The following is a 16,765-nucleotide window of genomic DNA, read 5'->3' as shown; positions in this document are numbered from 1 at the left end:
GGTTAGGGTAAGGTTAGGATTAGTTCGGGTTATGTTTATGTTTACGGTTAGTTAGAGGTAGGGCTAGGGTTAGGGGAAGGGTAGGGGCAGGATTTAGCATTAGGGTTATGGTTAGGGTTAGGTGTTAGGTTTAGGTGGTGGGATTTTGTTTAGTGATAGGGTTAGGAGTTGGGCAAGGAGTAGGTCATGCTTGCATCCCCACTTTGAGCGGGAAGGTGTTCATGTGTGGACACCGCCCTCCATGTTCAAGGGATTGTGTTCTTGCTATCGCCCCAGTCTCTCTACTGTAGGTTGTTCTTGCCTCGCCCATTCCAGCTTTGCTCTGGAGTTTTTCACACCGTCACCCCACCCCCTCTCAGTATGGTAATATTTCACGTTCCACCCAATCGCTTTTGGTGCAAGGGGTGTGTTCACACATGCGACCCTCCACACCCTCTACGTGCGATGGTGTCACCCATAAGCCTCACAGCTCCTTAGATTGGGATTACTGATGCCAGGATTAAATCTGATACTGATGCCAGTATTAAATCATGAATATCTATTTTCACTTTCACAACTGAAGAAGTAGGCGTTTCTTAAGGTAAGGTTTATGGTTAGGATTAATGTTAGGTGTCCGTTAAGGTTTAGGGCATGGTGCACCCCCCTTGGTGTGGGATGGCTTCACGAATGTGTCCCATCTGCTTCCCTTTATCTGCGATGTAGCAGTGATATTCCTTTTAATTCAGATGTTTTCCTTGGCACCTGAATGTCTCTGAGTTAAGCGTCCCACTTTGTCTTGGTTCATGATCTCTCAGTTTCTGGTTTTGAGCCCCCTGGGTAGCTTCTGTGCTGATAGCTGGGAATCTGGAGCCTGCTTCAGATACTATCTGTCTCTCTCTCTCTCTCTGCCCATGCCCCACTTGTGTTCTTTGTGCCTTTAAAAAATTAATGTACCTAAAAGCATTTTCAATCCGATATTTCCTGGATGGCTCTTTTCACTTTCATTGCTGAAGAAGCAGGCGTCTGTCTCGTTCATTGTTCTTTTGTTATCTTTGGCATAGCTGACAACATATACGACATTTCCCCAGCCAGCATCGGGGATGCCCAGCATTTCTTCTACCAGCCGGACACCTCTCATCCACTGTAACACTGCATTCCTCTAGAGCATCCCACATGCTCTCGGAAACTGGACTGTAACTGTGGATGGTAGCAGTGTCCCATAGTCTTCTGATGGTATTTCAGGAGGTTCTTCATTCGCATCTTTGGTTACCTGAGTGTCTTCTGACATCTCTCATGTTTCCACTAGGCCGCTGCTATGATGCTCAACAGGGAACCTGAAGCACACTGGGATTCAGGAGCAGACCAACTACCACTTGGCTCCCACAAATGGTCGCCTTGGAACTCTTTATGGAAGAGGAGAAAACACCCACCACCACCGTTTCATAACCCTGCACCGAATGTGGAAACAACAATCACCCACCCCCAAAGGAAACTCTAGCAGGGTACATGTATCAAACCTAAGGTGTTGGTTATGTATTTTGGATCAATAAGTGAGGTTGTACTTTTGACTGGTAAGTGTACATCTAAATCCCTCAGAGGGGATATTCTCTGAGGTCACCCCAACCTAAATTGTTGGCCCATGGGGAGATGTGTTGTCCCTGCTGATTGTATTGATGTTGTCTCTGTAGGCCAGTGAATTAAAGCTCCATAGGGTCTTGTCCTGTTCTTGCCTCTTCACGGGAAGGTCCATTTCACCTATTGAAAAAGACAGCAAGGGAGTAGTGTTGGCACTATTAAATCTGACGTTTCATGAATGAGTCTTTTCACTTTCATGGCTGAAGAAGCAGCATCTCTTATGATGAGGGTTAGGGTTTGGATTATCCTGAGGATTAGGGTAAGGGTTAAGTCATGCTTGCACCCCCGTTTTGACAAGGGAGGAAGGTCACACCTGACCCCCGCCACCCTCCTTGTGGAAGGGTGTTCAGGCATGCAGCCTGCCTCCCCTCCACAAGGGAGTAGTGATGCCACTACTTAATGTGTTGTTTCATGAATGGCTCTTTTCCCTTTCACAGCTGAAGAAGCAGGCATTTCTTAAGGTAAGTGTTATGGTTAGGATTGCCGTTCATGGTTAGGGTAAGGGATAGGCCATGCCTGCACCCTCCCTTGGAGTGGGAGGGCGTTCACACATGAGCCACGCACCCCCTCATCTCGGGAGGGTGTTCACCAATAGGAACCAGTCCCCTTCAGCGGGGGGATGTTGATGTATGCGCCTGCACCCATCTCGTGTGCGAGGGTGTTCATGCATGGACACCACAACCCTTGGCGAGGGAGGGCATTTGTCCATGCACCATGCCCTCCTTGCCTCAGGAGGTGTTCACGCATGAGCACAGTGCCCCCTTGGCTTGAGAAGGTGTTCAGGTAGGTGCATGAACCTGCCCCCCAGCGTGGGAGGGGGTTCACGCATGTGCCCTCCCCCCTCAGGCGCTGGAGGGGTCACATGTGCACAGCACCACTAGTCAGCAAGGGAGTAGTGGTGCCACTATTAAATCTGACGTTTCATGGACGGCTGTTTTCACTTTCACAGCTGAAGAAGCATGCATCTCTTAAGGTCAGGGGTAGGGTTAGCATTACATTTAGGGGTTAAGATAAGAGCTAGGTCATGCTTGCTCTCCCCCCTCAGCACGGGAAGACTTCACGCATCACCCCACTATCCTGAGCAAGGGAGAGTGTTCACCTTTTCACCCCAATCCCTGAGAGTGGTAAAATATTGAAGCACGTGCTCCACTCCACTTCCTTTGGGGAGGGCTTTCACACATGCGTAGATCCCCCCTTCAGGACAGATTGTTCACATATGTGCATGACCACCTGTCGGGTCGGGAGGGTGTTCACTCATGGGCACACCCCACCTCTGCATGGGAGATGGTTCATGCATGTGTCTTGCTCACCTCTGCAGGGAGGGTTTTTACGCATGTGCACAGCCCCACCTTGGTGTGGGAGGAGGTCACCCATGCAGAGCGCCACCCTTCAATGAGGATATAGTGATGCCATTATTAAATGTGATGTTTCATGAATGGTTCTTTTCAATTTCACAGCTGAAGTAGCAGACAACTCTTAAGGTAAGGGTCTGGGTTAGCATTACCATTAACGGTTAGGGTAAGGGTTAGGTCGTGCTTCCACACCCAACCCCTCATCTCTAGAGTGTATTCACGCAATAGCACCGCCCCTCAATGTGGGAGAATATTCATGCATGTGTCCCGCCCCCTTCAGGGTGGGAGGGTGTTCACACATGTGCCCCATTCTCTTCAGCTTGGAAGTGCGTTCACGCATTCTCACATTTGCACCACCTGTCCCAAGGTGAGGGAGGGTGTTGACACATGTGCCCTGTCTCCCTCGGCATGGGAGGTGGTTCACACATGCTCCTCATCCCCTCGGTGATGGAGGGTGTCACCCATGAACAGTGCCACCCCTCGGAGAGGGAGTACTGTTGCCACTATCAAATGTGACCTTTCATCAATGATTCTTTTCACTTTCACAGCTGAAGAAGCATGCATCACTTAAGGTAAAGGTTAGGGTTAGCATTACATTTAGGCTTTAGGGTAAGGGTTAGGTCATGCTTGCTCCCCCCTCTGCACGAGAGGTGTTTCACTAATACTCCATGCCCCCCCGGCACAGATGGGTACAGCTCTCCGTCCGTGTAGAAGGGTGTTCTCACGCACAACCGTCCTTGTTGACAGAGGGTGTTTGTGCACGCACCCTGCCCCATTAATGCGGGAGTTTGTTCTCGTGTGTGTAAGGCCCCCCTCCTGGCGGAAGGGCGTTCACCCATGTGCACAATCCCCCCACTTTGGCATGGGAAGGTGTTGACCTATGTGATGTGACATGTCAGCATGGGGGAATATTCACGCATCTGCCCGGGAGGGTGTTCATGCATGCGCACAGCCACCAGTCAGTGAGGGAGGGTATTCATGCATGCGCACAACAACCCCTCCATGAAGGAGGGCAGTCACATATGCGCCATGCATCCCTCAACAAGGGAATGGTTCAAGCATGTGCCGCATACTCATTTGGCACGGGAGGGTGTTGACCTATGCACCTTACCCCCTCAGCGCTGGAGGGTGTTCATAGATGTGCACAGCCTCCATTGTGGCGGAAGTGTGAACCCCGGCTAGGGGAGGGATGCCATTCGCACGTAGGCCCCGCCCCATACCCCTGGGTGCTGTTCACACCTGTGCACAGCTCTCCCTACTGGCAGAAGAGTGTTCACACATGCACAAAACTCCTGTTCCAAGAGGTAGGGCGTTTCCACATGAGCCCAATCCCCATCAGTGAGGGAGGGCATGCATGCATGCTCCTTACCCACTACCACAGGAGGCTGTACAGGCATGCGCACAGCCCCCCCTACTGGTATATGTTCATGCATGCACACAGCTCCCCTCAATGAGGGAAGGCATTTGCACATGCGCCCCCCTCCCCTGGGCAAGGAAGGGTGTTCAGGCATGCACAGAACCACCACCTCAGCCAGGGAGGTCGTTGGTGCATGCGCCCTGCCCCACGTAGCGCAGGAGGTGGTTCAGGCTTCCGCCTGGCCCCCTGTCAGCATGTGAGTCAGTCACCCATGCACAGCGCCACCCCTCAGGGAGGAAGTACTGATGTCACTATTGAATGTGACATGTTTCACATGAATGTGAATGTTTCATGAATGGTTCTTTTCACTTTCACAGCTGAAGAAACGCGGCCAGGGAGGGCGTTGACGTATGCTCCCCGCTCCCCTCGCCAGGATGCTGTTCACGCATGTGCAAAGTCCCCCCTCCTTGCCAAAGGGGGTTCAAGCATGCCCACAACCCCCGCTCTGTGAGGCAGACCATTTGTACAGGCACACAACCCTCCCTCAGCAAGGGACAGTGTTCATGCTTGGCCCCACTCACTTCGGTGGGAAGGGTGTTCACACATGCACATAACCCCCCTCAGCATTGGAGGGCGTTCAAAAATGTGCCCCACCCCACTTGACGCCAGAGGTGGTTCAGGATTCTGCCTTGCCCCTGGTTGGTGTGTGAGATGGTCACCCATGCACAGTGCCACCTTTTAGGGAGAGAGTAGTGGTGTCACTATTAAATGTGATATTTCACGAATGGTTCTTTCACTTTCACAGCTGAAGAAACACACATCTCTTAAGGTAAGTGTTAGGGTTGGCACTGACATAAGGGGTAGGGTAAGGCTTAGGTAGTACTTCCTCCACCCTGGGTATGAAAGGTTTTCAAGCATTAGCTTTCCCCCCCTTTGGACAGGAGGGGGTTAACACTTGCGCCCTCCCACATCAAGGGAGGGGGTGACCATTGCGCCACTGTCTCTGTGATGGAGGGGTGTCACTCATGTTCTTTCTCACACCTTGGCACGGGTGAGGATGATGCATGTGCCCCTTCTGCACCCCTTCATCGGCGATGTAGCCTTGATGTTCCTTTTAGGCCAGACGTATTTTGCACTGCCTCGGCCTCTCAGTGGGTTAAGTTTCCCACTTCAGGTCAAAGTCTCACGGATTGTGGTTTCAAACCCTTGCTTCACCTCTGTGCTGATGACTCTGAACATGGAGCCTGCTTCAAATACTGTGTCTCACTTTCTGTCTGCCCCTTCCCCACGTGTGTTCTGTCTGTCTGTCTGTCTGTCTCTCTCTCTCTCAAAAAAAAAACAGTGAAGCTAAAAACATTTTAAAGCAGCTCCATCAGTCTACTTGTCTTCTTGCCCTATATCCGCCTCTTCATGGGAAGGTCCATTTCACCGATTGGAAGAGACAGTAAAACCCTCGTGTGGCCATTCATATGAGTCACTATTTAGGAAACAAGTGATTATGCTACTTTTCCACGGTCAGGATACCATGGCCATTTCATGAATGTCCCTAGGCAGGCGGGGCCTCTAAAACTAGAAATGCTAGAGGTGATTTTACTGGTAAACAGGTGGGGTTTGTGTTCGCTGAGTTCCTTTTACTTCGTTTCATCTTTCCTTGATTGCCTATCTGTGTTGGGTCAACAATTGGTTTGATATTGACTTTACAGTTAGGTTATTTTTATCTCATGGTTAACTATCCATGGTTATCTGCTCTGATAGAGCTTAAGCAAGTACAAATATTTCGTGTTGCACATACTAGCATTAGTGTTTCCTGTGCACCTGCAGCTGTTTCTCTCGGCCCACGGGGAGCAATCACTTCCCATCCAGCACCACCTGCTTTGTCTTCCTATGCCTAGCAGTGGACGTGCCGGTGCCTGCAGAACTTCCCTTTGTTTCTCTGTCAGCTGAGTCTGAATGGGCTTCCTCTCCCACTCGTCCCTACTTCTCATCTCTTTAATGGATGACACACATCGCTGAAGGTCACAGTGAAGCCTCAAACTTCAGTATGTGGATTACGTGGCACCATTTTACATTCTCACTTGATTACCCCCTTTCTTTAAAAATTACTTCCTTCCTCCTCCCACCGTCTGGGCCGCTGCTCACCAGTGTCTGTATTGGTAGGTCCTCGTCTTCTTCCTGTCCCCCATCTGCTTTCCACCCACCCTTACTCTGGGGTGATCTCAGCCAGCCTCAGGCTTCTATATGCCAGCATCTGGGACCTCTAAGTCTTTATGCACTGCCCACAGCTGTTCATGTCTCCAGACACCTGACTCCAGCTGTGCACCACACAGGTGCTACCCTCCCCAGACTCTGCTACCTCCCTATAGGTCTCTCCTATTCCCCTCCCCTTTTTTACTGGGCTGCTGCCACACTGGCCCCTCCCTGTTCCCTGAGCTTGTCAGGCACATACTCCTGTTTCAGGTCTTTGCACTCACTTTGCCTCTCTCTGTCGGGGATATACTTCCACGTGTCAACAAGTCATACTCCCTCATTTCCGTCATAACCTTGCTCTGACATCACCTGCTCAGTGGAGTCTCTGCTAGCTCTCTATGTAAAACTGAAAACTGTTCCTTCTCCAACCTGAACACCCCATATCCCTTTCCTGCATTCTTTTTCTTCCTGGCCCTTGGCACCATCTGTTTTTCTTTCTTGCTTGCTGGATGTCGCCTACTGCAGTCCCTGCCAGATTGTCGGCTCCATGGGGTCCAAAGACCAAACTAGCTTTGTTTAGGGCTGGTTCCTTAGGGCCCTCGAACAGTGCCCAACTCCTTCAAAGGCTCACACACCATTTGCTGAGCAAGTAAATATTAGGATTTCGTATTATTTTGCTGGGTCCGCCATCACAATGTACCACAGACTGGGTGGCTTAAGCAACAGAAATTGATTTATTTATTTTCTCACACTTCAGATCAAGGTGTGGCCAGGGTGGATGTCCTCTCTCCATGACTGGTGGATCACCTCCTTCCCACTGTCTTCACGTGGTCTTCCTTCTGTGTGTGTAGTTGCCCACTCTCTTCCTATAGGACACCGGTTATCAGACTAGAGTCCCTCCCCACAAATGAGCTCATTCGACCTCCACTTTACCTTTCAAGATCTGGTATCCAAGTACAGTCCCATGGGTAGTTAGGACTTCAATGTATGGATTTTGGGGGTAAATCCATTCCATAACAGGTTTCTGTCTGTTGTACCTAGTCACTACCTACATGGTTTTTTTTTTCTCTATGCCCTTGTGCCCGTTATTTGCTCACACAGTGCTAATCCCAGTTTACCCTTAGCCCAAGTTATAACTCTATTTATTTGTATAGGCTTGCATCTTCCCTCTACCTCTATACTCCAAGTTCCTGGCTGGCACTGGAATTACATCTTTAGCACGGACATCATAACCTCCAGGTGAGGTAAGTATGATTATTTTCATTTTGAAAATCAACAGTACTAGTAAGTGCTGTCCTTTGGTAAGTGTGTGTGTGTGTGTGTGTGTGTGTGTGTGTGTGTGTGTTCTTATGGGCTCCAAAGCCCACTTTCTTTCATCTACCATATGTCCCCAAGATGAACGGGGAAAAGCCATACTTCAGCCTGATATAATATAAGCAATTGTACGTGTAAAGCTGGTGTAACAGTTCAGGAAATGGGATTAAGTTTAGTATCTGAGTAATTATACCCACAGGTTGAATTTCAATCTCACATCCTTTTATTTTTTACTGCTGTAAACTCTGTTATCCTTAATGATTATATAAACGTATTCTTCCCTTTGCAAAATTTAGCCAGGAAGAATACTGAGTGAGTTTGTTTCCTTTGTAACAGGTCTGAATTATACAATGAATTCATAATGTCAAGATAATAGCTGTTATTTTTTCCTACAATATAGAGGAAAAGGCCATTGCCTTTGTTGTAAGAGTTTACCATGTGTTCTTGGTAACATGACTGAGCTGTGTTGGTGAAAACCCGTCGTAGATTTTGAAAGTCAGTTATTTATAGTTAAGAGAGTATCGTTCTTTCTTTGGGTGCAGCTGATTGTTTGAAATAGAACTTAGGATTTGTCTGCATCGATTGTCTATTTCAGAATGATCTTTGTTTTAAAAAGTATGTTATATTTGCATTCATGCAAGTTGTACCATCATTAAATTGACAGGAAAGCAGCTGTTAATCGTTGTCATTTGGACATGTAGATGGAAATCCTAAGGGTCATGGTGTGACTCCTTACATGTGTTGAGCTCTGGTTTCATTTGGCATTTCCAAACCATTGCCATGACCTTATGAATGTGGATCAAGTGGCCATATAATGGTTGTTTTAAATTGGCATCAGTGGTGTAGAGATGATTCTTAAGTTGTGTATGAGGAAGCTGTTGGTTTTCTGCTTCTATGTCTTCTATGATAAGCGCATCTTATCAAAATTACTTTTGTTCAAAGTCATTGCAACTTGTGAATGAGCTAAAGGCTTAGATAATAGTCAGTACTTTTGGAGTCTGATATTTGCAAATTTAAAATAGGTCTTCGGGTATCTGTGTGGCTCCGTTGGTTAATCTTCTGACTTTGGCACAGGTCATGATCTCACTGTTCATGACTTTGAGCTCCATGTTGGGCTCTGTGCTGGCAGCTGGGAGCCTGGAGCCTGATTGCGATTCTGTGTTCCCTCTCTCTGCCCCTCCCTGGCTCATGCTCTTTCTCTCTCTCTCAAATATAAACTTAAACATAGAAAATAGGTCTAGAATAAATCTGTATACCGTAACATATTTATAGTGACTGCTGATTGAAACAAAGAAATAGCCTGAAATTCCAAAAATACATTACTGTTGTTTCCCTAGGCTCCCATGAAATGCCAGGTTGACCATTAAGCTGAATACAAGCACTAATCTTTTAGTAACTTGGAAGAGATAAGCATACTATCATAGCTAGTAAGGTTTGGTATATGTCGTTTTGGTAGACCTATTTTCTTTAATGATGAAAAAATTGATTTGAGGTCTCTTTTATTTGGGTATTCAGGATTAAGAAAAGTTACCCAAGGCAAATGAATTAAGACCATTTTAGAACTGACCTGGACTTAAACAGCCAGAGACTGGAGTCATGATAAAGATAGTTTGAACATGCCATTTCATCAAATAAAAAAAATACAGCTCCTGAATGACAATAATCATGTTGGAGGAGAGCTTCTGGTGTTCCCTCCACAAATGGTGCATGATTTTCAGTCAAGGATACAGCCTCACTGACTGTACTTTTACTGACATGATGGTTCAGATACCAACCATGTTGTCTGTTGGGATTGTCTTTTACAAAACTGATATCCTTTCAGTTTTCAGCCTAATTAATATACTAAGGAGAAAAAAATGTTTCCCTCTTTCTGAAAAATAATCCCATTTGTATTTAGAGTTATCATTAAACATAGTATTTCTAAAAATGGTTAATAAATTGGAAGTCAATATAAATTTGCTTGTGAAGTTATCAAATGGAAAACTGTTGCCAAAGCAGTTATTTTATGTTTTATAGGAAAACTAATCTTTTATGTCCTTACTGCATTTATGTTATATCCTACTCACTTTTGTTTCATGCTATTTGTGTGTGTGTGTGTGTGTGTGTGTGTGTGTGTACAACTGAGTGAAATGTGCAATATTTGGTCATTTAAATAGATTCACTAATTTAGGCAAAGTCAGCCATAAACAAATGCAATACATTATGTCCAAAGTAGTCAAGCAGATTTTGCATCATGAGTAAAACTTGCTTTATCTTAAATGAATTTGCTTTTCTCTTTTCTTTTTAACAAGCCAAGTCAAAGGTGAATATATTCTTTCTGCTCACCTTGAGGCAGGGCAAGAGCAGATTTGTGTCAGAGTGCACTGTCTGTATTTATGAGAAACTAGGGAAATTAAGAAAGCCACTTAGGTACAAACCTTAGTGGGGACTCATGACTGACACCTTTTCAACAATATTCTGTTGGGATGTCTTTTATTAACTGGGTTAATTTTTTTAAATTTTTAGTTAATTTATTTTTTAAATTTATATCCAAGTTAGCATAATGTGGAACAATGATCTCAATAGTAGATTACTTAAAGTCCCTTACCCATTTAGCACATCAGCCCTCCCACAGTCCTTCCGGTAACCCTGTTTATTCTCCACATTTAAAAGTTTTTTTAATGTTTTTGTCCCCCTCCATGTTTTTATATTTTTTTGCTTCCCATCCCTTATATTCATCTGTTTTGTATCTTAAAGTCCTGTTATGAGTGAGGTCCTATAATATTTGTCTTTCTCTGACTAAATTCGCTTAGTTGATAGGTGCTTGGGCAGTTTCCGTAATTTGGCGGTTGTAGAAAATGCTGCTGTAAACATTAGTGTGCATGTATCCCTTTGAATAATTATTTTTGTATTCTTTGTGTAAATACCTCGTAGTGAAATTGCTGGATCGTAAGGTAGTTCTATTTCCAGGTTTCTTTTTTTTTTTTTTTTTTTGATGAATCTCCATGATGTTTTCCAGAGTGGCTGCACCAGTTTGCATTCCTACCCACAGTGCAAGAGGGTTCCTCTTTCCCCACATCCTTGGCAACACCTGCTGTTTCATCATTCATTGATTTTCGTCATTGTGACAGATGTGATGTGTTATCTCATTGTACTTTTGAATTGTATTTCCCTGTAGATCAGTATTGTTGAGTATCTTTCCATGTGTCTCTTGGCTATGTGTATGTCTTCCTTGGGAAAATGTCTATTCGTGTCTTCTGCCCATTTTTAATTGGATTTCTCATTTTTTGGGTGCTGTATAACTTTACATATTTTGGACACTAACCCTTTATCAGATGTCGTTTGCAAATATCATTCTCTAGGTGTTTTAGGTTTGTTGATTATTTCCTTGGTGACGGAAGCTTTTTACTTTTACAAAGTACCATTATTTTTGCTTGTGTTTCCCTTACCTCAGGAGATATATCTACAAAGACGTTTGTACAGGCAATGTCAAATAAGATACTACCCTTGTTATCCTCTGGGATTTTTATGGTTTCAGGTTTCACATATAGGTCTTTATCCATGTTGGATTTATTTTTGTGTATGTTGTAAGAAAGTGGTCCGTTGTTTTTGTTTTATTTTGCAGGTTGCTGTCCAGTTTTTCCAAGACCATATGTTGAGGAGACTTTTTTTTTAAGTTTATGTATTTATTTGTGAGAGAGAGAGAGTATGCAGAAGAGGGGCAGAGAGAAATGGGGACAGAGAATCCCACGCATGCTCTGCACTGCCCTGAGATCATGACCTGAGCTGAATCCACAATCACACGCTTTGGTGAATGAGCCACCCATCTGTCCCAAGACTATCTTTTTTTTCCATTGGATATTCTTTCCTGCTTTGTTGAGAATTAATTGACCATATAGGTGTGAGTTCATTTTTGGGTTTCCATTTTATTCATCTATGCCTCTGTGTTTTCTTGTTGTTGTTGTTTTGCCAGTACCATACTGTTCTGATCAGTACAGCTTTGTAATATAACCTAACGTCTGGAATTGTGATATCTCCAGCTTTGCTTTTCTTCTTCAAGTTTGTTTTAGCTGTTGGGGACTTTTGTCATTCCATACGAATTTTGGGATTATTTGTTCTAGTTCTGTGACAAATGTTTTTGTTAGTGTGATAGGGATTTCATTACATGTGTAGATTGTTTTGAGGAGTGTAGACATTTTAACAGTATTTTGTGCTTCCCATCCATGAACATGAAATGTATTTCCTTTTCTTTGTGTCCTCTTCCATTTCTTTCATCAGTGTTTCATACCCTTTAGAGTACAGGTCTTTCACCTCTTTGGTTAGGTATATTCCTGGTACCTTGAGGTATTTGTGAAGCTGTCAATGGGATTGCCCCCTTACTTTCTCTTTCTGTTAATTGTTTATTCATCTATAGAAATGCAATACATTTATGTGCCTTGATTTCTGTATATTGTGACTTGTCGAATTCATATATCAATTCTATCAATTTTTAAGGGAGTCTTTCATGTTTTTTATAGAGAGCATCATGTCAGTTCCAAATAGCGAAAGTACTACTTCTTCCTTGTCGATTTGGATGCCTCTTATTTCTTTTTGTTGTCTGATTGCTGTGGTTAGGGTTTTCCGTACTATGAGGAATAGCAGTGGTGAGAGGGGTCCTCCCTGTCTTGTCCCTGACCTTGGAGGAAAAACTTTCCATTTTCCCCATTGAGGATGAGATTAGCTGTGGGTTTTTCCTAGATGACCTTTATTATGTGCAGGTAGGTTGAGTCTCAATGTACTTTGCTGAGGGTTTTTATCAAGAATGGATGTGACATTTTGTCAAATGCTTTTCCTGCATCTGCGAAAGCATCATATTGTTCTTATCCTTTCTTCTATTACTGTGGTGCATCATGTTGATTGATCTGTGAATGTGGAACCACCCTTGCAGCCCAGGAATATATCCCACTTGATTATGGTAAATGATTCTATTAATGTATTGTTGACTTTAATTTGAAGGTATTTAATGAGAATTTCGGCATACATACTCATCAGGCTATTGGTATGCAGTTTTATTTAAAAATTTTTTAAACATTTTTAAAATGTTTATTTCTTTCCTTTGAGTACATAAAAGTAAGGGAGGGGCAGAGAGGAAGAGAGAGAATCCTGGCCATGCCCCACACTGTCATGGCAGGGTCCAACGTGGGACTCGAACCCATGCACCGCAAGATAATGTCCTAATCTGAAATTAAGAGTTGGACAGTAAACCGACCGAGTCACACAGGTGCTGCTGCAGTTTTAGGTTTTAGTGGAGGCTTCATTTGGTTTTGGAGCAGGGTAATGATGGCCTCATAAGATGAATTCGTAAGTTTTCCTTCTTTTTTATTTTTTGTAATAATTCGAGGAGAATACATATTACCTCTTCCTTAAATGTATGGTAGAATTCATCAATGAAGCCATCTGGCCCTGAACTCTTGTGTTGGGGGGAGATTTTTTTTTTTAATTACTGATTTGATTGCTTTCTGTTTTCAGATTTTATGTACCTTCCTGTTTCAGTTTTGGTAGTTTGTGTGTTTCTAGGAATGTGTCCATTTTTCTCAGAGTGTTCAGTTTGTTGCATATAGTTTTTCATAATATTATCTTCTAATTATAGTTTTGTGGTGTTGACTGTATTTTCTCCTTTCTTATTTGTGATTTTATTTATTTGAGTCCTTTCTGTCTTCTTTGTGAAAAGTCTGACTAGGAGGTTTTCAAGTTGATTACTGCTTTCAGAGAACCAGCCCCTGGTTTCATTGATTTGGTCTAGTGTCTTTTTGGTTTCTATATTCCTTATTTCTGCCCTAAACTCTATTATTTCCTTCCTTCTGCTGCTCTTTTTCTCATTCCTTTAGTTGTAAGTCAGGATTGTTTGAGATTTTTCTTGCTCTTTAAGGTAGGCTTGTATTGCTATATACTTCCATTGTAGACCGCTTTTGCTGCATTCCAAAGGTTTTTTACCAGTGTATTTTCATTTTCATTTTCATTTTCATTTTCATTTGTTTCAGTGTATTTTCTCATTGATTTCCTGTTTGACCCATTCATTTAGTAGCATGTTATTTAACCTCCCTTTATTTGTGGCCTTCCCGCCCCCCCCCCCTTTTTGTGGTTGACTTCAAGTTTCCTAGTTTGTGGTCAGAAAAGATGCTTGGTCTGATCTCTGTCTTTGGGTACCTCTTGAGGCCTGATTTGTGACCTAGAATGTGATCAATTCTGTAGAATGCCCCATGTGCGCTTGAAAAGAATGTGTACTCTGCCATTTTAGTATGGAGTGTTCGGAATATATCTGTTAAACCCATCTGGTCCTGTGTGTCATTCAAATTGATTATTTCCTTGTTGATTTTCTGTTTACAAGTTCTGTCCATTGATGTGAGTGATGTGTTAAAGTCCTCTACTATCGTTATATTATTATAAATGAGTTCCTTTATGGTTGTTGTTAAATGTTTTATATACTTGGTGATTGCATGTTAGATGCATCAAAATTTAAAATCATTGGATATTCTTGTTTAGCTGTCCCCTTTAGTATGAGATAGTGTCCGTCTTCATCCCTTGTTATAGCCTTATTTATTTATTTTTTAAATTTAAGTCTTAGTTGACATACAGTGCATTCTCAGATTCAGGAGTAGAATTCGGTGATTCATCCCTTACATACAACACCCAGTGCTCATCACAAGTGCTCTCCTTAATACTCGTCTCCCATCTAGCCTAGCGCTGACCCATCTCCCTCCATCAACCTTCAGTTTTTTCTCTAACATTAAGAGACTCATGTGGTTTGTTACCACTCTTCTTTTTTCCTGCCCCCTTCCCATGTTTTCATCTGTTTTGTTTCTTCAATTCCACATGAGTGAAATCATATATTTGTCTTTCTCTGATTGACATATTCCACTTAGCATAATACATTCTAGCTCCTTCCACATCATTGCAAATGGCAAGATTTCATTCTTCTTGAAGCTGAGTTATATTTCATTGTATATGCATATGTATGTATATATGGACATACACATATGTACATAAGTACATGTGCGTATACGTACATACACACACACATACCACAACTTCTTTATACCTTCATCAGTTGACGGATACTTGGGCTTTCTCCATAGTTTGGCTACTGTTGATAATTCTGCTATAAATATTGGGTGCATGCAATGTCACTATTAGGTATTTAACAAAAAGGGTACCAAAATACAGTCTCGGTTTTAAAGTTTATTTTGCCTGATATAAGTATTGCTACTGGCTTTCTTTTGACATTATTGGCATGATAAATGTTTCTTCATTCCCTCACTTTAAATCTGCAGGTGACTTAAGTCCAAATAAGGCTTTGTAGGCAGCATCTAGATAGGTCTTCTTTTTGTTTGTTTGTTTGTTTTGTTTTGTTTGTTTGTTTGTCCATTCTGACACCCTATCCAATGTCTTTTGATTGGAGCATTTTGCACTAGCATTGCAAAAGGGTTCTCTTTCCCTGAATCCTTGCCAACATCTGCCGTTTCCTGAGATGTTAACTTTAGCCATTCTGATAGGTGTTAGGGGATATCTCATTGTGGTTTCGATTTGTATTTCAGTGATGACGAGTGAGATTGAGCATCTTTTCATGTGACCAATCTGGATGTCATCTTTGTTAAAGTGTCTCTTCATGTCTTTTGCCCATTTCTTCACTGGGTTATTTGGTTTTTGGGTGTTGAGTGTGATAAGTTCTTTATAGATTTTGGATACTAACCCTTTATCTGATATGTCACCTGCAAATATCTTCTCCCATTCAATTCAGTTGCCTTTTAGTTTTGCTGATTGTGTCCTCTGCTGTGCAGAAGCTTTTTATCTTGAGGACCGAATAGTTCATTTTGGTTTTTATTGCCCTTGCTTCTGGAGACATGACAAGCAAGAAGTTGCTGCGGCCAGGATCAAGGAGGTAGATTGCCCGTTTTCTTCTCTAGGATTTTGATGGTTCCTGTCTTACATTTATATCTTTCATCCATTTTGAAATGTGTGTGTGTGTGAGCGTGTGTGTGTGTGTGTGTGTGTGTGTGTGTGGTTTAAGAAGAGTGTCCAGGTTCATTCTTCTCACTGTCCAGTTTTCCCAGTGCCATTTTCTGAAGAGACTCTTTTTTTCCATTGGATATTCTTTCCTGCGTTGTCAAAGATTACTCGGCCATATGTTTGAGGGTCCATTTATGGGTTCCCTATTTCATTCCATTGATGTCTGTGTCCGTTTATGTGCCTGTACCATACTGTCTTGATGATTGTGGCTTTCTAATACACCATAAAGTCCAGAATTGTAATGTCTCCAGCTTTTTCTTTTTCAACATGACTTTGTCTATTTGGGGTCTTTTCTGGCTCCTTACAAATTTTAGGGTTGTTTGTTCTAGCTCTGTGAAGAATGCTGGTGTTATTTTGATAGGGATTGCATTGAATGTGTCGATTGCTTTGGGTAGTATTGGCATTTTAGCAATATTTGTTCTTCTAATCCATGAGCATGGAATGCTTTTCCATTTCTTTGTGTTTCTTCAATTTCTTTCATAGACGTTGTACGGTTTGTTCCTTTATTTTTTTAATGTGTGTGTTTTCTTTTTTTTTGAGAGAGAGAGAAAGAGAGAGCACATGAGCAGGGGAGGGGCAGAAAGAGAGAGAGAGGGAGATACAGACTCTGAAACAGGCTCCAGGGTCCAAGCTGTCAGTGCAGAGCCCATCGTGGGACTTGAACCCACAAATGCGGGATCATGACCTGAGCCGAAGTCAGCGCTTAACTGACTGAGCCACCCAGGAGCCCCTCTGTTGTTTTAAGTGTACTGATCTTTTACCTCTTTGGTTAGGTTTATCCCTGGGTATTTTATGGTTTTCAGTGCAGTTGTAAAGTACATCAGAAATCCTTGATTTCTCTCTGCTGACTCATTATTGGTGTATAGAAATGCAATCAACTTCTGTATATTGATTTTATATCCTGATACTTTCCTGA

At 43.1% G+C, this 16,765-nt stretch overlaps 1 long non-coding RNA gene across 1 annotated transcript in view; it reads left to right on the top strand.

Moving 5' to 3' along the window:
- LOC111558030 overlaps positions 1-16,765 on the top strand; it is a 100,248-nt gene that overhangs the window by 14,836 nt on the left and 68,647 nt on the right. The window contains exons 2-5 of the long non-coding RNA XR_006600180.1: positions 1,286-3,095; positions 3,515-3,538; positions 4,701-5,152; positions 7,665-7,754. This is a non-coding gene — a long non-coding RNA (uncharacterized LOC111558030). The remainder of the gene's footprint in view (positions 1-1,285; positions 3,096-3,514; positions 3,539-4,700; positions 5,153-7,664; positions 7,755-16,765) is intronic.

This window comes from Felis catus, chromosome B4, assembly GCF_018350175.1.
Source record: "Felis catus isolate Fca126 chromosome B4, F.catus_Fca126_mat1.0, whole genome shotgun sequence".
In the NCBI taxonomy this organism is placed as follows: Eukaryota; Metazoa; Chordata; class Mammalia; order Carnivora; family Felidae; genus Felis; species Felis catus.
The sequence above is the reverse complement of the archived record's forward strand: the minus strand, read 5'-3'. Positions and strand labels throughout refer to the sequence as shown.